The sequence below is a fragment of the Tamandua tetradactyla genome, chromosome 8, assembly GCF_023851605.1.
Source record: "Tamandua tetradactyla isolate mTamTet1 chromosome 8, mTamTet1.pri, whole genome shotgun sequence".
NCBI classification, from domain to species: domain Eukaryota; kingdom Metazoa; phylum Chordata; class Mammalia; order Pilosa; family Myrmecophagidae; genus Tamandua; species Tamandua tetradactyla.
Window position 1 is genome coordinate 118,504,392 of NC_135334.1, and position 22,018 is coordinate 118,526,409.

Genomic DNA, 22,018 nt, shown 5'->3' on the forward strand with positions numbered 1-22,018 from the left:
ATTTTGAGTTCATTTGTTAATATTGCAAAAGTGACTAAGTGCAAATGTGTACCTAGATATGGCACGCTTAAAAAACAAACATATGCAACAAAAAAGTGTCCTAAAATATGTTACATGGGTTTCAGGGCCAGGTGTTGTGTTGTGATGAAACTGTTAAGAGAGATTAGAAATTCACTTCTGTTATCCTCTGTTTCTTTTTCTTTCCAAATAGGAATGTTATGCAATGGCAAAACATCTGATGAAATTATTGTCTGAGATAAGTTGAAAGGCAAACAACATACTTTATGACTTTAGACAAACAAATAAGGCAAACTGAATTTTACCAGTTTGCCGTTTCCATTATTAGGTGCACTTCAAAGAGAAGAACTGGCAGGATTGTACTAAATATTATTGGTAAAAGTGATAATATAGAAATTCGTGCACTTGAAGGATAGAAAGATGCAATTAGTACTCACCACCAGTAAATCAAAGTTGAAGTTGAAAACAGAGCAGTAATGGTCAATTAAGGCACCAACTAGGGCAAAGACCAAATCAAGTGTAGGCCCATAAAGCATTTGCTTACATTTTCAAAGTGGACAAGGTGGACTCCAGGAAATTCTCTTTGGTGTACATAATGGTTCTGGAAAGAGATTACAGACACAGAAGCAGGATACATTCATCGTACTTTTAATGAGGTGTAAAGAGCAAGATGTATCCTTGAGATAATTTTAGGTAGACTTATTGGCATACAGCATTGATTGGAATCTGCAGATCCTAATAGATCAAAAGACTAAAGAGCCCCTAATGTGGATTTTAAAAATATAAGATGGAGTCATCACAACAAATATAAGTTGTGATGGTCAACTTTTTATGGGCAAGAAGCCTGAGAAGGGGCTCTTTCCTATAGTGCCCTCTATAAATACAATCAACAGCAGTAATGGGAAATGAAGAACCCATCTGCATTAGTCAGGGTTCTCTAGGGAAAGAGAACCAGCAGGAGATATCTGTAAATACAGGATTCATAAAGGTGTCTCATGCAACTGTGGGAATGGAAGAGTCCAAAATCCATAGGGCAGGCTGTGAAGCTGGCAGCTCTGATGAAGGTCTTGAAGAACTCCACAGGAGAGGCTCTCTGACTGAAGAGTCTCTCTTCTTTCTTAATAATCTTCAGCTGATTGGATTATCTTTTTTGCGGGAGATGTGCCCTTAGTGGATCATGGATATGATCAGCCACAGTTACATTCAACTGATTGATGATTTAATAAACCAGCCTTCTGGTTCATCAGCCAGCCATGAAATATCATTGCAGCAATGGTCAGGCGAGTGCTTGCCAAACCAGACAACGGGGCACATCACCTGGCCAAGCTGACAGTAGAACCTGTTAAATTTCAGAATTATTTTATGTCACTGCTTGATTTTTGCCTCCTTTTCTTTCTTTTTAATAATAGGAATGTTTATTGATATTATTCTGTCCTTGTTTCACCATTTTACGTTGGATGAGTAGGGACAGATAACATAATATCTTCTTTTACTGGTTTCTGAATCTAGAACATCATATCTAGACTTAGTGAAGAGATTAAAAAGAAACCCTGGGTTTTAGCCTAATGTGACTGAATAGGTCTTTGAAATATTTTCCTTGGGAAAAAGATGAGTAGATTTGAAAGCAGAATAGAGGGAAGTGAATATTTGTGACTTGGTGGGAAAACTGTGACAGATTGTGTTGTTACTACCAATCTTCCAATATTCACAAATTAAATTATTCCTTTGAAAGGATTATATATTCCCATCCATTGACATGTGCGTGCGTCCTGCAGGAGTTTACTTCTTGGTTCCATTGATGTTGCAATTGGCAAGTAACTCACTTTGGCCAATATAATGTGAGCACAAGTGACAGCATGCTGTTTCTGAGTAGAAAACTTTAAGAAGCATCGGGTGTTTTTTCTCATTTATATTGCTTTTTTATCTTTTTTGTAAAAATGGCATGTCCCAAATAGGGGACATACCTTCAGTTTAGATCTCTGGATTGTGAATATATGCATATCTGAACAACAGTGGACCCACACCCAAAAGAAGCAGATGCAGCCTATGTAATCCACTGATATCACAACTCCCCCGATGCAAGAAAGGTGGATGTAAAAGAATATAGTTGAAAACAAAATGCATCCTTGATAGTCTGGGCACCTGATAAGGAAATGGGTTTGGGAGATGAAATGTCCTAAGAGAAGCGTCTAAATGATAAATATGAGAAGAACATGCTGGGGACAGATTTCTTGAATAATATTTACATAGAAGCCTTGTGATTATAGATAATAATATAGATGAAGAAACAGAGGCACAGAGAAGTAGAGTAATTTGCCCAAGATTCCAAAAGTGTAACATAGCAAGTTTGACTCTAGAGCCTGTGAGCTTAACCACAATGCTATACTCCCTCGCCTGGGATGAATGCTGAATGAAATAAGGTAGGCTTAAAAAAGAGAAGTTGCCAGGGAATTTAAGATGCATGTTTAAGAATCAGTATTCACACTAGAAAAAAGTATGTTAAAAACTGACAGTAGAGAAAATAAATCAGTAATATGCTACATATCGTTGAGAATTTTATAATTTCAGAAGAAAATGAAATGATGAAGGAAAAAATAGCATTTATGTGAATGACAGAGAATGGAGAGCAAACAGGCACATTTCAAATATTCACTAAGAGACCAGGAAAAGAGGTGACAGGCAGAGTTTAGGGTGGTCCCCATGATTCCAGATACCTATTATTAACACCCTTATATAATCTCTTGCCCTTGATTGTGAACAGGATATGTGATTTGGTTCTAACCAATGGAATATGGCAACCATAATGGGAAGTTATTGCTGTGATTGCATTACATTTTAGAAGACTCCTTGCTAGCAGTCTCTGCCTAGAGATTATTCTAATTGGCTTGGTGAAGTAAGTGCCATCTTGAGTAAGCCCATGTAGTAAGTTAGCCTCTAGGAGCTGCTATTCCAGCCAATAGCTAGAAAGATCCTGGAGCTCTTAGAGCTACACAACTACAGAAGGAAATGAACTCTGTCAGCAGCCTGAGTAAGCCCAGAAACAGACTGCTCACCAGTTGAGCCTCCAGATGAAAATAGTGCCCACCCAACAACCTGATCACAGTTTTGTGAAACCCTGAACAGAGAGCCCAGTTAAGCTGTGTTTGGACTCCTGACCCAAACTCTGAGATAATAAATGTGTATGGCTTTAAACCACTTATTTTATGATTATTTGCAATGCAGAACTACAAAATGAGAATACTATCGGAAGACATAATAAACATGAGAAAATTTCACTGAGCTTAGGAAAGATTCATACCTGTAGAAGAAAGACTCAAAATATTCCATCAAAGTGTATGAAAATAGGTTATTGTCTTTGTGGTGGTTTTCATCCCAGAAAAAGATATTCTTAAATTTAATTGTTCTGTGGGAATGAACCCATTGTAAGTAGGACCTTTTGATGCGGCTCCTTCAGTTAAGGTATGGCTCATCACAATCAGGGTGGGACTCAATCCTGTTACTGGAATCCTTTAAAAGAAAAATAAAATTTAGACGGAGGACAGGACGCCAGTGGAGTCAAGAATTTGAAAGTCAGTGGAACCCAAAAGAGAAGGGAGGCAAGAATCTGAAAGTCAGTGGAACCCAAAAGAGAAGGGAGAGGCCAAGAGAGGCTGTCATTTGCCTTGCCTTGTGACAGAGAAGCCCAGGGTCAGGGATCACTGACAACCAGCCTCAGAAAGCCATGGTTGAAAGTATTGCTTTAATGATGCCTTAATTTGGATTTTTTCCTCACCTCAAAATCATGAGCAAATAAATTTCCATTTAAACTGGCCCATTGCTTAAATGTTTTACTTGAGCAGCCAAGGAAATAAAAATAGCCTTGCAATTAATTTGGAAGAGACCAACTATTTTTTTTTTTAATCAAACCTTCTTCATACACAGCAATGCTGTATTTCCAAGCCTCCCTTATAGTTAGGTCTGCATGTGACTGTTAGCCATGGGGATTTTGGAGAGTTAATTTACACTACTTCCAGGCCTGGTATATAAAAATCTCCTTCATTCTCCGCCCCCATTCTTGCCCTGTTTTCTGGCTGAGTGACCTTGGATGACTCATGTTGTAGGTGGGAAATCCAGGATCTCTAAATAAACTACATAGACCAGAGCCCCCTCACCAATGCCTATTGACCAGATTTTATGCGAGTGAGAAATGGGCTGCTATTAAGTTCATAAATCACTATGTTTAGGAGTTCATGTTTTTAGCACACTGCTATATCTTATCTAATGCCCATACTGAAAACATTTTAAATTTGTATGTACTTCATAAGTATCAAGGCAGATATATATATTTTTTTATTTTTGAAAACCCAAAAAATGGATTTTCTTAAAGAAGCAAGGGGATTAGCCTTAAACAGTGCTTCAGTGCTAAACTGAAATAAAATGGAAAAAAGACTGTACAGTGTTTTCCAAAATGTCTTCTAGCAAACATTAATTCAATGAGATACTCTGTAGGAAAAGACCCTGTGGCCAAGGAATTTATAAAATGTCATCTGTATATGGGCCCTCTTGACAAGGAATAATGTATAATAATAGATTAACTGCTCTGAGAATCCTATCAGTTAAAAAGAAAATCAGGGGTCTGTACACTGCAGCCCAACACCAAATATGCCCTCTGCCTGTTTTTGTAAATAAAGTTTTATTGGAGTACAGCCATACCCATTCATTTAAGGATTGTCAATAACTGCTTTCTTGCAGAATTGAGTACTTGCAACTGAGACTGCATGACTCTTGAAGTGGAAAATATTTAATATCTGTCCTTTTGCAGAAAACGTTTGCTGACTCCTACATGAAACAAAACCAACCAACTAACCAAACAAAAACAATGATTTGCTTAACTTCCTTTAAACTAACTCTCTACTTACTTGATCATAAAATGCATTATTTTTTATTAACATTTGTTTTGCCAAAAAGAACATTATTTAAAATCCTTACCAACACGGTTTTAAGGGAAGTAAAGGTGGGATTTAAGAAATCAATACCGAGGTCAGTTGTCACCTTTTTGTTAAAGAAAAAAGTCATTATTTGATATTCTATATATCTGATATTTTGATATCCCCTGTGAAAAACAACTCAAAGATATACCATAGGTAACCAAGGAACCGCATAGCATCATGGTTAAATGTGCACGTTCTAGAGACGGATTATGTGACTTCAAGTGTAGGTCTACTCTGTATCAGCTCTACTATACCTCAGTTTCCCCATCTCCAATGTGTGGCTGATAATTAAGGTGCCATGAATATTAAAATAGATTATCTATATAAGGTACTTAAAACAATATATGAAGCAAAATAAGTTCTGAATATTTTGGCTATTATTAAGAGAGCAAAGAAAAAACAAAAGCACTTCAATATTGGAAAGTCATGAGTCATAACAAAAATCTTAAGAGCAAAGTAACATAGTACTGAGTATACAGTTTATTATAAATAACCTATGTAATCTCGATTAAAAGATTATATGCAACAACAAACACAAATCTGAAACGATATCTGTTATGTAATTTGCAAATAAAATTCTATAAGCCTCATCAATCACGTCAGTTTATGTTAATTAAACTTTGATATGATATTAGAAGACGGAGTGGGGTGGGGAATAAAAACATACTTAATCTATTTTTAAAATGTATATGTCAAACAATAACTTTTCCTAAAAAATAATACCCAATGCTGGCAAGGAAATGCTGAGAAAGCTATAATTATACCTTTATATGGGTGATTAAATTTTTCAGGAAAGCAGTTTGGTAATATGAATAAAAATCTTGTATTTCCATTTTGCCATCCTTAATGAAGTAACTGATTTAGGCAATGATCATCAATGATTGCTTAAGCCACTAGAGGAAAAGTTAACAGAGAACTGATTGGAGAAAGTATTACCCCATGGATGACTTATTGATCAAGAAAAACATGTTAGTTTTCAATGGGGATCAGGGGATGGTTAGGCAGAAACCACAAAACCAATAATCTTACCATCACTAGAAGCAGGACTTTGTGTGCCTGCTGATGTGATGTAATATGAAGGATACAGCAGCACCTAGGAAGTAATCTTGCCAAGCCTTCACATTTAACTTCTGGTTTATAAGAAAAACAAAAAATAAAGGGATAAGTTAAATGACACCATGAATAAGCAGTCAGATGGATCCAGAGTGTGAAAAATTCTGCTGGGAAACTGACTTGTTTTCTGAAGCTAGTTAGTGGCATGGAAAAATAAGGTGGAATGTGGGAATTGTCATAAAAGAGATTTAAGAAACACAAATAGATGACTGCCAAATACAATTGGTGAAACTTTGCTTAATCCTGATTTGACTTGACCAGTTGGATAAATCAATATTTTTTTTTAGGAAGACTGGAAAATTTTAATATGAGCTAGACATTAGATGACATTTAGAAATCATTGTTAATTTTTAAATTTTTAGGTATTAATTTTTAAATGACATAATGAGTTAACCATTATGTAAAGTGCTTGTTTTTTGTTTTTTTTTTTTTTAGAAAATGCTTCTGCAAAGTGATAAAAACAACAATAAAAAAGAGCAAGAGAAGGAATAGATCAAACCTAAGGGGACACAATATTGATAATTGGGACAAATAAGTGAGGAGCTAGATGAGCATTTATTATGCATTTCTCTTTACTCTTATACATGTCAGGAAATTTTCCAAATGAAATGCTTAAATATTTGTTTCACCTCAGTTTTTTTAGTGTATTTCCTTTCTGGGAAGCAATGCTCTGACAATCACTAGAAATGTGGATAAATAGTTTTGAATAAATATATTAATCCAAGCATTATTTACATCGGGGGACAAAAAAAAACCTGACTTTAATGTGTTAATTCACGTCGAGGTAATTGAACATTAATGAAACATGAAATATAGTGCCTACATGAATTTGCAGTGACATGGGAAAAATTCTAAAAATATTTGCTGGAAATACCAGACAAAATGACATATAAATATATATTTATATAATGTATGTAATATAAATTCTACAAAAATGAAAATAGAAAAAATGGGAAATAGGCATACAAAAATGCTAACAATTATTTTCATGTTGAATGATTTTTGGTTCTGATTATTTACATTTGTCTGTACTCAACAAAATATCTGTAGTGAGCATGCACACATTTATGTGTTAACCAGGAAAAAGAGCAAACAGTGTGTAGAGGAATGATTATAATTGTTTTAGGAATTGCACCTTCTTTAAAATTACTTATTATAAAAGCTAAATAATAAGCTACAGAAAAAATATAACTACCTCCCAAAGAAGTTATAAAACACTTCAGATCCTTGGAGATAATCCCAGATTGTTGAAGCATCATCATTAGGACACGCTTTTTATTTGTAGAGAATTAAATTTATAAACCTGTCAGATCATGATTATATTGAGAAAGTTACAGCAGAGCTGATCTCGGTGTGATCAGTGGAAATACTGTGTCTTTTTTGAGGTTAGAGCTCTAAGGAAAAAAAAATACATAGTCTCGTAAGTTTATTGCCCCTTGTTTCTTCCTCTATTTACTTCTAATGATCTTAGAGATAATGGTGTAGACAAGTGGGTGTAACAGTGCCATAATAAAACATCTCTTAGAAGAAGATTCTGCAAATTGCTTTATTATTTTACTTTTGCACGTTCCTATCTGAAGTCTGAAATATTATTCATTTTGCTACTTATTTGGGTATTATTTCAATTTATTTTTAAAATTATTTTTATTTAAGAAAACAAACAATACTCTTAGAAGCACCAAAATTCGATATCTTAGTTAGTTTAACCATAGGCATATTTAAATAAAATATTCAAATAATCATTGTAAAACCTGTGTTTTCACAGTAAGTTTCATAAACCAATTTAAAATTAAGGTAACAAGGAAAAAAATCTGCACATTCAGATAGCAGAGTTTCTTATTTTTAAAGAAGCAGCATTAAAAAAGGAATAGAGCATGGATCTTTGAATTGAGTTTGAACATAATCTACCTTTTTTTTGAGTTTGAACATAATCTACCTTTATTTTTAAATGAACTTCATTTTAAATGAACTTCATTTAAAAATGATCATAATATTATTTCCCTCAAATTTCTCTTAACAATTAAATAATACAACAAAGGTAAAATTCTTATGGTAGTATATGGTAGACTTTGAACTATAGTAGTATTTTTCATTTCTTCCTTTCACATATATTTTTATTTTATGGTGCCCTGAAGGATTTTTTCTGAATTGCCATACCTGTGTCTAGCTAACTTCATAATCTAGTAGGTTCTATTTGAGAATGGTTAGAATCGTATTTATCCAGCTGAGTAATTGCAGTACATAATTCTGATGGGAGGTTAAACTACAAATCCTTCTCTTAGTCTTCACCAAAATTTTAGGTTTTTAAAATGATAGTTAAAAAATTAAATTATTTTGTAAATGTCTGGCACCTCTGCTCTCCTAGAACCCAGAATTGAACTTATAAGTTAAAATTTAATGAGATTTCAAGAAAATATAGCTTTGCTGCTCTGATCAGCTCAGTCTTCCAAATGACCTCAGTTTTTCAACAGGCATTGGCCAAACTTGTTTGCTTCTTTGCCCGTGAGTTGAGTTACCTGTCAAGAGGTCGATTTTGTACTTGACATAACTTGGTTTGGCTCACTAATTCAGTATCATTTCTTGGTTCCTTTGATTTGAGATTTCTGTACAAGAGGACTCCACTTACCTCTATAACTTTTTTCTCTTTCTTCATTGTAATTGCAGCTTGGAGTGAACATTCAGTGTCAGGGAATCCCTGCCTGCTGATATAGGCATGGCATGCTTCGTGTCTGACCTGAGAATAAGGAACACTGGGAAACATATTCCCGACATACGTTCATAGACTCCTCAGCTTCCATGCTGTGCAGCCACTACATTTATATTTTATGCATATAAATATATAGTGTTTAATAATTTATGGAGCTGGATACACTTGCTACAAGGCGATGTGATGTTCTCATTTGATCTACTTTGGTAAAATCACTTTCTGTCAGGGAATTTACTGCCATGATGTGCACAGTAAATATTTAATAGCATTAGAGACATCAGAGTCTATTTTTCTTTGAAGGATGCTTAATTATGTCAATTTCCCATGATGAGATGCTAATGCCAGTACTATTTGAGTTTGGAGTAACAGGGTGGGAGCAAAGAGCTCCTCCTGCTGGCAGAAGTCAGTCTGTCTGATTTTGAAGAGACAGTGCAGCAGAACTTGACCTCATTAATTTGGGTCACACTAATTAAATATTTGTGATATTTCAGCTGTGGCTGAGTTAAAGTTTACCTAGCAATATCAATGAAAAATTTCACCTTGTATTCTTGTACTTTGATAGCTATTATTTGCCTACATATTAAGTTGAATCATTTGTTGAAATATGATTTTTTTTAGAAAAAAATTCACCCTATAAAATTATGTAACACAAATAGCATAAATCAGCTCTACATTTTGATAAATACAGACCCAATGGGTCCTTCCCTTATCAAAACTTTGTAGTTGCTATTTGAATATTAAAAACTGATTTTCTAATGTAACAATTGTTGAGACATCAATACTGAGGTAAATTTTAAATGTCCTTCTGCACAAAATTAAGTCTAGTGATGTTTGCCACAGTCTAAAGAGTCACTTATCAACTGGCTTGCTGGCTTGTTTTAATTTTTTCAATTGTAAAATCTATGATAGACAAACCTGTCATTTCTTTCCAGTTGATGGCAAACCGTGCTACGTTACTGATCCTTTTGTTTTCTTACATCATTACTAAAAACATCCTAAGCCAAGACCTTGGCTGATGAGAAAGTTACTAGAACAAAGTTCCACTTAGCTTTCAAATAACTACATACTTTTGGCATCATTGTGAGTTAGCACTTTGTAATTCTTAGTAAGTCAGAACATTTGACTTTACCATGAGAAATAAACTACACATGGTTCACTGTGCATGATCACAATTAGACTAAGATTTGACATTTTTACTTTTATTTTTATGTCTTCCAAATTATCACTTTTTATATGTATTTTCTTCTGGACGTCATAAATATTGACTTACAGAAGAACTTCCCCTTCAGAGAATTTTGTTTAGAGAAATGTAATATTTAATCTTAAAAAATTTATAAAACACACACTTTTGATACTATTGAGTACAGAATACAGTTTTTTTTTTACATGGGCAGGCACTGGGAAGTGAACCCGGGTCTCTGGTATGGCAGGCGAGAGCTCTGCCTGCTGAGCCACCATGGCCCAGAATACATTTTATTTATTTGTTTATTTATTTGCATGGGCAGGCACCAAGACATTTATTTTTAATAATGAAAATTTGATGTGGGATTTAAATAAATTTCTAATACCATATATGGATGGTGGTGATGGTAGCACAACATTGTGAACATAACTAGCAGCACCGAATTACGTATCTGAGTGTGGTTAAAAGGGGAAATATTAGGTTGTATACATAATTATGCAACAGAAAGTGATGGAGTTTCACATGAAGGTTTTATGATGCTTATTTAGTGGAAGGTTTTTGAAATCTCAGAAGTAAAAGGGAGAATAATATCAAGTAAACCAGGCCATTATGAGTGTGAAGATAATTTTTTTTAGTAGAGAGTGGGTTCTTTGAAAACAGAGAAGTATATAATCTTTTCAGTCCTTCAGAGTATTGAATAGGTCATCAGTCACAAAAATCCGTGCTCTAAAAACATATGCTTTATCAAATTGCACTCTTATCTGTCTCATACCTCAGGTACTAACACCCAACCCTTCAATACATTTCACTCCCCTGACCACAACATATGGTGCAATGATGACAAGTGACCTATACCAGGACAATACAACTAATTGTGGGATTCTTGCTGGGATTGTTGGCAAAAAGAATCTTCTTTAGTTTCTTAGTAAGATGCAGCTCACCATCATTCATTCTTTCAGTGAATACTTATGAAGTGCCAATTATTTGTCAGGCTTTGTTTACTGCAAAGGGAAAGTCTCCCTGAGAAAAAAAATTGAGTTAAAACCTGAGCCTGATGCTATTTTTCAAGTATCAGGATTCAACTCTAATTGAGTTGAATTCATTCCTAGAGTTAAAAGTTTTTATTTATAGTTTAAGATAGTCAGTTGGATTATCAATATCATCAAAGAAAAATTCTAAATGATATAAAATGTTTTCCAAATTCAAGTCTTTTGAATTAGGTATTGTGTAGACAACTTAATTGTATCTTATGTCCAGTTCATATAGCTCTGGAAACATATCAGGCATACATTCTTGCATTTAACTTATTCAATTATTGGTGCATACACACACACAGAGACAGACAGACAGACAAAAATACAGGTCCAAGAGTTACTGTATAAATCCGTGGACAGTGATGAGCCATGGGAGCTTAATTGCTTCAAAATTAAAAAAATAAAGCTATTGGAATCTGCCATAGTACTTACTAACTTAGTATATCGTTTGATTTCAAAATGCAGAAGATTCAAGAAATGTAACTGACCTTGCGACTCAAAACCCAGTGACCTTCGATTAATAGTGGTCAGAACAAATCGGTTTCTCACTTCCTGTTGCATTTTTTTCTTCTATGTATAATTCTTTTAACTTTCATTAAATCAACAGTAATCAAAATCCACACCTTAGCAAGCCTTCCGAAAAATATGGGTACCAGACATTTAAGATCAAGTCCTGTCCCTTCTCTCTCATTTTTCAGATATACCCCTTATATCTCTCTTAGTCCCAAACTGAACTGGACTTCAGTTCAGTTCAGGATCAGCCTAATGGTTTCCGACCTTTGGCCCTCTGCTGCCATCTTGTGATTACATTTGTCCCAGTTTTGGTCTCTGTAGCCATCCTGCTGGGTATTGTCAGTCTTGTTCATTCTATAAAATGTGGATAAGGATGTACTCCAGGATTGCCAACTTTAGACCTGTTAACGCAGAGCTATGCAACAAATAACTTATATCAGGAAGAATTTCCGGAAGCAAGAAATGATACTATGTAAGCAACTCTTTGCTCCATGTATACATGAGATTGTTAGTGCTTCTAAGAAATCTAAATTTGCCCTCCTCATTTAAAAGACAAACAAATCTATTACAATCTATGTTTAAAGACACTCATAAATCTGAATCACCATCTGGTCCCTCTTCAGTAAAAGATCCAATTATTTAACTAGTACCTGAACATCTCTACTTGGAAAGATGTTCCACACACATTTCCAATTCAGATACCAAACTGAACACATGCTTTCTCTCCTTCCTAAACAGCCCCAATCCGTTTTTTTTCTAACCTGTTTTTGTATTAAAAATCCTAGTTAATAATGCCATCATTCATTTTATCACCAAACCTAGATTTCTGAGAGCTAGTCTCTCTAGAACACCCTTTTCCTTCACACTCCATGTGCCCCACATATCATGTTAAGACCTGTTGATTCATTCAGTCATACTTCTCTTCATTTCCACTCTACTTTAGATCAGAAATGAGTCATCTTTCATCTGTATCATTGTCAGTGTTCATTATCCTCATTTTACTCTCCATATTGTTTCCAAATAATCTTTCTAAATTATAAACAACTTTATGTTCTCGCCATCTTAAATCATCCAGTGACTTCCCAATGCCAAGATAAGTAGTCTACATTTTTTTTGGTGTGTGTGTGGGGCATCATTCTATCAGTGGATAAAATCCAAACTTTTCTCCTGGGTCATTCTCTTTGGGTTATTTTTTATTCTTTTTTTTTTCTTCTTTCATAGACTTTACCATTGTGTACTGTGATTTATGGTTTATGTGTGATCAGGAAAAGGTTAGGGTTATGTTTAAGGTTAAAGTTACATTGGTTCTCTTGAAGGCAAACTATAGTGCTGAATTTCTGGCAATCTGAGCACACAGCACATTGCTTACAGTATATTTGCTGAATGAATTAATGAAGTAATGTAACTAAGTGAAATCTTTAATATATGAACCTATTTAGATTAAGTTCCTAAATGTAAATATCTATTTTATTGAATTGGTTCTGGTCTGAGATTTATTTATTTATTTATTTTGCACTTCAAGCACAAGTTAATAATTAATGTTAAAAGAAAATTGAGGAGGAGAAAATCCTACTCAAAAGAAAAACATTTGCCTAGTATTTTAGATATGTTTACTGTGTGGAAAAATGTCCTAACTTTAAATGAAACATATTTATTTGGCTGGTTCCAAATAAATAGAATCTGGAATCAGAAATATTTTTTACGGTTTCTAAATCCAACTGTGTATGCTTAGAAAAATAATAAAATTGAATTTCTCTAAAATTCTCCTGTGGTTTAGATAGGAGTTGTCCCTAAAGTTTTGTGTTTTCACTTGTTTATGCTCTTATGTTTCTGTAAAATAGATGCTGACAGGAATTACCACATTTTGAGAAAGATTACTGTTTTGTTTTCAATAGCCTAAATCTCTTGAGTTAGGGAGATTGCAAGAACTGAAAGCACATTTTCCTGCCTTTCTTCAGTCACATTCTCTACATCTTGATACCTACTGTTTAACTGTCTTTGCAAAAGATAAATAAGAACCTTCAACCCTTGTTTCAGCACTGATCCTGTTAAAAGCTCATGGGAAGCTACATAGTTTTGCAAATTGACACTGGCTGCACAATATCAGAAAATGGTCTCCTGAGGGGAGTTACAAAAAGTCTTAAGACAGAGGTAAGATTTTATCATCATTCATTTATCACCAGGCATTTAAAAAAATTGGCTTTAGGAAAAAAAATGCTCATTAATCACCAAAAGCTGGTAAATTTGGATAAAGAAATGTTATCAATGCAAAAGTAAATTAATTGTTTTTCTTCTTGTGAGGGCAAACAAAAATTGAGCCCAAATGTGAACAAGTGATATAATTATTCCTCTTCTTCAAACCATATGTCATTGCTATTTTGGCCAGATTTCTAACTGGAAATCCATTATCCTTAGAGTTAACTTTAGAACCTAAAGAGAATATGACATTTAAAATTTCATCACAAGTTTCCATTAACTAAGTTTCTGAACCTGGCACGTGGATTCTCTTGTGGGTGTTAGTTAATACTCCAAAACTTCCTGCATGAATGGAAATCATTAATAATATATAGTAATTAACATGCATAGTGAGATCTTCCTTTCCCAAGTGCTTTACAAACATTCTCTACTCCTACAAGCTAAAAGCAAACTTCATTCCCTTAAAATTTACGGTAAAGTTTGGCATTTGTTTGAAGATCTCATTTCTTACTGGCATCGGAGGGAGTTTGCTACTCAACATATAAAAGAGACAAACAAGGAAGAAAAAAAAGAATGTGGGTCACTGTGCTGGTTTGAATCTATTGTGTACCCCAGAAAAGCCAAGTTCTTTAATTCTCAGTATTGCTGGGTGGAATCTTTTTTATTGTTTCCATGGAGATGTGCCCCACCAGTTGTGGGTGGTAACTTTTGATTAAATGGCTTCCATTGAGTTGTGTCTCTACCCATTCAAGGTAGGGTTGCTTACTGGAGCCCTTTTGGAAAAAGTTTTAGTGGTGATACAACTCACACAGCTGGAGACCTTTGGAGATACAGGAGAAGCCTTATGAAGTGAGCAGAAAAAGTTGGCAGAGGTCACCATGTGCCTTTTAGCTGACAGAGGTATTCTACACCCATTGGCTTCCTGGATGCCTTGTTTTGGACATTTTCACAGCCTTAGATTGTAAACTTGAAACTTAATAAATTCCCCTTTTTGAAAGCCATTCTGTTTCTGGTGTATTTTATTCCATCAGCTTACAAACTGAAACAGTCACCAAAAGAGAGGAGTAGAAATAGAGATCATTATTCAATGAAATGAGATATGTGCTGACAATTTCCTATGTTTAGGACACTGACCCAGATAGTTGCCGAATAGAAAGATGGATGGGACAGAGACCAAGCTGAAAGACTTTGTGTACATATGGTAATAGGATGAGGAAAGTACAGGGCTCTATGAGAATTTGTAAGTGGAAATATTGTATACATTTCTGGGTTTGGAAGGCATAATAGGAAAGGTGGCATTTGAGAATGGCTCCAAAGTGTGGTGTCTTAGTTTCCAAGGGCTTCTGTAACAAAGTAGCAGGAACGTTTCAATAGGGTTGCTTCCTTCAAGCGGCCCTGAGAGATGATCCATTCCATACTTCTCTCCTAGCTTCTTATGTTTGCTGATAATCCTTGGCATTTTTTTTTTTTTTTTGTCTTGTAGATGCTGATAATCCTTGGCATTTTTTTTTTTTTTTTGTCTTGTAGATGCAGCACGCCAATCTCTGCCTCCATCTTTACAGTGTCTTCTTCTCTGAGTCTTTCTTGGGTCTCTGTGTCTTTTCTTCTTTTCTAAGGATTTGTCATTGGATTTAAGCCCCCGTCTTAGCCAGGATGGTCTCACCCTGAGATGCTTAATTTAATTACATCTGCAAAAGCCCTTTTTCAAATCAAGGTCATGGTTATAGGGACCAGGGATTAGGATTTAAGGGGAACCATTATTCAACCCACTACAGATGGGTGGAATTTCAGTAAGCAAAATTGGAAGCAGAGAAAGAAGGTGTTCTCAATAGAGAAAAAATGTAATCTCAGGCACGGTTCAGGATTCATTAAAGCTAGCCCTTTAATGAAGTTGGAATGTGAAGTGGAGGTAAGACTGGAAAAGGTGTGTCTGATTAAATTGCAGTAGATTCTACATTTTAGCAAGAGAAGGTAGGCTACAATTCAGTAGGTGGTGAGAGGCCTTTAAAGTGTTTTAGCAGAAGAGTGACATGATCAGATTTCTGCCTTTCTAACAGGCTTCTGTTAAAAGCTGAACTTCACACAGCTACCTTAAAAAACCTTGCAACTGCATTTTAGCATAAAATGTATTCTTCCTAAGGGCTGTAAAAAAATCCCCACTGAGGTATAATACAGATGGATCCCATTCTGCCCCAGAGACAAGGAGAAAGGCCATTAAGCATTTTTGTTCAAGACCCTTCCTCTATTATGAGAGAGATGGTGTGGATTGCTCTGTCTGGAAGCTTTTTGAATGACTGATGTTGCTAAGGCATCTAATTCAAATTTGCTCAGATTTATCTGGCCTAAGGGAGTTGCTGAAATATTTTAACAGACAAGGTAGGAATTAACTATTATTAAAGAGTGATAGATAAATCAGTCATGTGTCTTGCCTAAGAGGCAGCCAGAGCTCCATCCCAATGAAGGGAGAAAAGCTAGAGATGATGGCTCTGTAGAGTACATTTCTTAGGGCTTCTATTCCTTCCCAGGCCCAAACAGGAAAGTCATAGCTTACCCAACCTATTGGGTCTCAAAGAGTTTTTACAACATGCAAGAGGCTGCTGCTCTCTACTTTGATAAATCCCACCTCTGTCATCCTCACAATGGACTCTTCATAACATGCAGTCTCCAGATAATCAGAATAAGACTGTCAAGCCTCAGCAAGGCCTGCTTTACCTTGAGATCAGCGTAAATCTCAAGATTGAACTGTTGGGAAATTTCTGAACTACCTCAGTCATTAGGCTCCTGCAACCCACATGTTTACCTGATGGAAAGCTCCTCTCCAACAGTTCCTTATTTCTGCTATGGCCTCTGCTATGGTCAGGTGACTTTCCTGACCAAGAGCACCAGAACCTGTTCTACTTCTGGTGCTTTCCATCTGCCTTTTTCCTTCAATAATGGAACACAGATTTAGACCTCAGACCTCTAGCACAGAGATTTTGCTTCAGTAAGTCAGCGTGGGGTTCAAATTCTGTATTTTAACAGATGCATTACCTGCATTTATCTGTTGCTGACAAATACACAGCCATTTCCTTAGATTGTAAATTACACAAAAGTATAACATCTATTTGGTTCACTATTACGTTTCAAAGAAGGGGATCACTCTGTTTCCTGAAGGATGAATGAATGAGCGAAAGAATGCATGAATATCGGAGTGAACACAGTGCTTCATAGCTTCTTTCGCTCCACAGATTTTACATCTGTATATTCTAGGGATCCTGGCCTAAGTCTAATTGACATTTCAAACATGCCAGTGAATATCTATTAAATGAATGGGCAGGCATTTAGAATTTGTTTTGCCTAGAACACTTTTGTCAATTGGTGAAGAAAGTGATCTCTTGCATAGAAAGCAGGAGTGAAATCAGGCAGAGCGCAGGGATACCCAGACCTGTGGCAAGAGAGGCCTTTGAGAGAAGCTGTAAAAGATATTGCATAATGGGCCATAAGCAGCCCTTTGTTCCAAAGAGAGGAAAAAGAAAAATACTGTTTTTGTGCAGGATTTCGCATGACTCCATCAGAGGAAGACTAAAGGGAATGTAATGCTGTTTCTGCAGCAGCTGGGTAAGCGCTGGAGATAGCAGCAGTTAGTAATGTGCATGCACAAGGCCATGGATGGCAGCAGCAGCGAGAAGTTCAGCACCAGGGAAAACAGTGGATGACAACAGAGAAGAAAACCCTGTAAGACACCCCCCTGGAGATGCTTAAACTGCGTCACTGGGGAATTAGTGGTAGAACTGAGTCAATCAAACAGCACCCATGCCAGTGAAATGTGACTTACGTGTGTTACTATATGACATCACTGCCATTCACAGCTACTATGGCCCAGGAGCATTTGGATTGTGTACACGCTTATTGGGGGCACAACTTCCCCCATCTTCCTAGATTTCTCCAACTATTATCATTTTAATCTCCTTTTAATTGGTTTTGAGCCTAGGTTGGTTAGTGGATGTCTAAAAATCCCCAGTTAGGTACATATCTCATATATGCTCCCTAAGCATTCAAGTCTTAGGGAGGGGGTAAAAATTCTGTCACGTTCTCTGCAAAAGTCTTCAGGGAGTTAGCAACAAACCCTGCAACGAGGCTGCTGTCTATGCCACCTACAGTTCTATATACACCACAATGTTTTGTTTATCTTTTGGATGAGAATGAGAACCGTGTCACTGTGAAGTTTTGATGCCTAAGTCCTTAGAGAGTTGTACTAATTGACTCAGTGCTACAGTTTATGTGGTTGATGATATTTCTCGTTAATGTTGCTAGAGTTGGTAGTATAACTTAGAAATACCTGTACTGTTACTATTAGTTATTCATGTTACAGCTGACACTTATTGGATGCTTATCATGTGCTAAATGCTGGTGCTAACTGCTTAAAATGTATTTCTCATTTAATCTGGCAACAACGCTATAACTACAAGGAGAAGGTTCTATGAATCTTTGTTTTTACATATGCACATGTGGAAATAGTGTGTAAGTTCCCACAGGAAAGAGTTGAGCAAGGATTTGAAGCCCCTCTCCATGTTTTCCATTAATGTTTAACAATGGTACCACTTAGTTTGGACATTCAAATATAAATATAATTGTAGTGTCCTTGGATTTTAGACTATAATGAGTCTTACTGTCTCAGTGTACTCTGCGAAAACTGAAGAATTTGTCCTTTTGAAATGGAAAAGCTAGGACCAGAAATAAAATAAAGCAATTGTGGACCAACCCATTTTCAAAGGACCTTGGGAGCTTAGTGTTCTATAAATGTAATAGTGATGTTAAAGCCAACATGACAAAGATAAAACTGAGATAGGAAGGTGTCATGGAAGAAGATTAAGATGATCCCTAATATACCTCACCTCTCATATAATTCCAGCTTTGCTGACCTGGTCTGTGGGTTGCAATGTGATCACATTTATATGAATAGCCCATATTTAACTCACTCTTATTCTCAGTGAATTAGCCATCTATAAATTAAACCCCACAAATATTTATGAGATGACCCAGAGATGTCTCAAATATTCTCATGAACAAAACTGCATTGTTGTTGGCTAGTCCACTGGGCAAACCTTGCCAAATTTTCCTAGATCTTACCATGTCCACTTCTGTGGTTCAGCACCTGTGCCACATGCCTCGGTCACATCCTCCTGATTGCTCCCTCACTGCTGCTGTCTCCACTGAACAGAACAACTGTGATTCTGTAGTCTGTAAAATCCCATAGCTCCAGGGGGTGTAGGGGACGAGGACTCTTCTTCTTTTCAAGTTTTTCTCTTTTAATCCCAGAGTGGTACTGTTTGTTTGTTTTTTTAAACTTTGTCATGAAGTGGATCTAATAGTTATTTCCTTTTTTTTTGAAAGGGCAGTGCTTAAGCCACAAAAGTGAAGAATGGCTCCTCCTGAAATTTTTAATTTAATTGACATAATCTTTTTAATTGGGATTTAATTTATATACAGTAAAATTTACCCTTTTTGGTGCACAGTTATATGAGCGCTGAGAAGTGTATGTAGTCATGTAGCTACTACCATGGTCAAGGCATAGAACAATTCCATCAACCCCATAAAGATCCCTCATGCTCCTTTGTAGTCAGCCCTTCACCCCTCCTTCAGTTTCTGACCACTCCTGATCTGTGTTCTGTACTGATTTTTGCCTTTTTGTGGGGCTGTCATATAAATGAACTCATCAACAGACAGCCTGGTCTATTTTTTTTTATTTATGATGAGGGTGAACATAATCTCCACTTGTCTAGGACTATCTCAGTTTATGAGTGTACTCATCAGTAGCTTCCCCTTCATTCTCAGAAATGCCTCCTTCTGGATAATCAATTAGAGGGTGATGCCATTTACAGAAACACATCCACACCTCCACAGGGGACTGGTTTGAAGGTACTTGTGAGAAAACATATCTCCATACTCTACTCAAATGTTCCCTGAACATTTCATATAGAGAAATGTGAAACAAATACAAAAACAACTCAGCAAATTGGAGTCTTTAAATTTTGAATACAGTTGCATTTGAAGTTATTTTTCTCACTTTGATTTTCATGTGCATGACCCACTAATATTGAATATCCAGATACTCAGCATATCAAATCAAATTAAAAGGACAGTGTTTTCTGTACAAGTCCCTTGGCTGAATGCCACCCACTTTCTTTCTTACTGAACACAATAAAAAAATGCTTCACTATTCATAACTTTAAAACTGCTGCTTTAATATGCTAGTGTTCATAGTCTATTAATATAGATAGAGGAGTTTATCACTAGAAGTGTTTATTTACACTACGTTGTTGGACTGTGAAAGGATTATTCAGGAATCAAAACCTAGTGGTTTCTGGCCTTTTTTACAACCAAGAGTCGATCCAATATAAGATAATGGTGCTTAAAAAGAGCACAAACTTTTAATTAGTTAAACCTGGATTTGAATTCTAGACCTACAATTTTTTTCCCCAGCTTGTCTCCTAAACTGTCAGATGGTTATAATATCTAATTTACAGTTGTTAGAAATAAATGGGAGAATGCGTGTAATTCACTTGTGTAGTACTGACACATATTATGAGCTCAAAAATAGTAATTATTATTAAATAAAATCAGAAATTCTATTAGGTCAAAGTGCTTAGGGTATATGAAGAGAAATGGTTAACTGAGTAAGACTTGGAGAGATATAGCAATTAAATTTTGATTTTGTCCAATAGAAACTAGTTATTTAAAGTTTCCTCTTCCATCTAGAATCATGTAAAATGGAGCATAAAATCACACTGGCTGTCCACTGTAGCAGAGACTGCTAGAGCTTACCAAAGGAACATCCCTAATATTTGGGGGCCTGGGACAAGAGTACAGGTAGAGACCCACATACAATACATCTCAATGTTTAAGAGTTATAAACCAAACTGACAACCTGCTAAATAAAATACATTCTATTTTCCTACCTTTTCCGAAAACATTCGTAGCAACATGGAAAATTCAAATTGACTTGAGAATTCTTGGACTCCTCAGAGTTTCATGTTGAAAACTGGGGAGCATTTTTCACAAAGTGGAAAGGCCTAGGTCTAAGACCCCACCCTTGTAACATGACTTCCCCTTCTCATTCCACCCTCTGGAACATTCTGAACTGTGAGAGGCAGCATGCGCACCGAGTCTGCACATACAAATTTTGTTCAAATTCCTGATGCACAGCAAGCTTTTGACCACTCCTGAGGCCCAGGGATGCTCACAAAGCAGGAAACACTGACCTTGGGAAGAAGAACCCAGGGAAGAGCATCAAGCTGTCTTTGGAAATGATCACAAGGACATTTGTTCAGAGAATTCCAGTATCTCAGGCAACCGTGGACCCTTGAGCCCATAGGAAGTGATGCAGCTGAAGGAAAGCCTGACAGCTCTGCCTGGACAGCTGGGCTCAGAACAAGGGCCTCTCTTGCCCAGGGTGTAAAGGCAGTACTGGCCCTCTTTCTTCCTGTATGGGCAGATTTTATACCACATTTCCGTAGCACTTGGGCTCAGCCGTGTGAGGGAGTTCTGAAAAACAATATGGGAGTAGGTGAAGCTTGTTATCTCCAGGTCTGGTCTTTAACACTTTTCACAAGATCCTCCAGTTCTCTTTTTGTTCATCATCTGGTCAAATGCAGAAAATCCAGCAGAACACCGAGGGTCTAGAGAATAACAGCGTTTTCACATAGAAAGGGTCGAGATCTCTGAATAGCTGCAGAACTCTTCCCTACCTCCAGTCGAAACAGGACACTGACAAAATGAGGACAAACAGTTTCTGTTGAACCATTGTGACTGTGGGTTTGTAAAAGTGTTCACTAAGACTGACTCAGCTTCCCTTTAGCTTAAGCTTTATACATGCTTCTCCCTGACTCCAGGCCCTTGATCTACCTCACTCCAGCAATTAGAATATCCAGGCACCTGAGAGGCTCCTGAAAAGGTAGTTCTTTATCATTATCCTCCCTCCCCACTGGCCATTACAGTCTCCAGATGACCTCATTACAACAAAAGAAAGCATTCTGAACTAAGTGGTCCTAATTGCAGCCTCAGTAAATCACTTGCCCATTCCAGAGTCCAACACCAGGCCCATCATCTTCCAACCATTTCCCAGTCCTTAAGAAGTGTGTGGTCTCCTTTGTGTCCAGAGTTAGTTCTACTCTCCTTTACCACAGTAGCTGTGAATAATGTCATCCTTGCCCATTCGGCACTATCTGGTGCATTTTTTTTTTTGGCAGTGTGTTATCACTTAGCATACCCTGCCTAACAAACATATTCTTGAAAATTATCTTGG

At 36.3% G+C, this 22,018-nt stretch overlaps 2 long non-coding RNA genes across 11 annotated transcripts in view; one reads left to right on the top strand and one right to left on the bottom strand.

Moving 5' to 3' along the window:
* The window catches only part of LOC143644884 (uncharacterized), a 170,244-nt gene that overhangs the window by 56,343 nt on the left and 91,883 nt on the right, over positions 1–22,018 (top strand). For 2 of the 9 annotated variants that reach the window (XR_013156932.1, XR_013156936.1), the window contains exon 2: positions 13,576–13,689. This is a non-coding gene — a long non-coding RNA (uncharacterized LOC143644884). Of the gene's footprint in view, positions 1–13,412; positions 13,690–22,018 lie in introns of those variants that run through there. The other 7 variants (XR_013156935.1, XR_013156934.1, XR_013156929.1 and 4 more) reach the window with 5 other exon arrangements.
* On the bottom strand, positions 7,301–21,678 carry LOC143644885 (uncharacterized). 2 transcript variants are annotated; one of them, XR_013156937.1, is made up of 3 exons: positions 20,976–21,678; positions 8,728–8,851; positions 7,301–7,495 (listed from the first exon to the last, which is right to left on the bottom strand). It is a non-coding gene; the product is annotated as an uncharacterized LOC143644885 (long non-coding RNA). The 2 variants fall into 2 exon arrangements; XR_013156938.1 differs by having other exon boundaries at positions 20,673–21,678.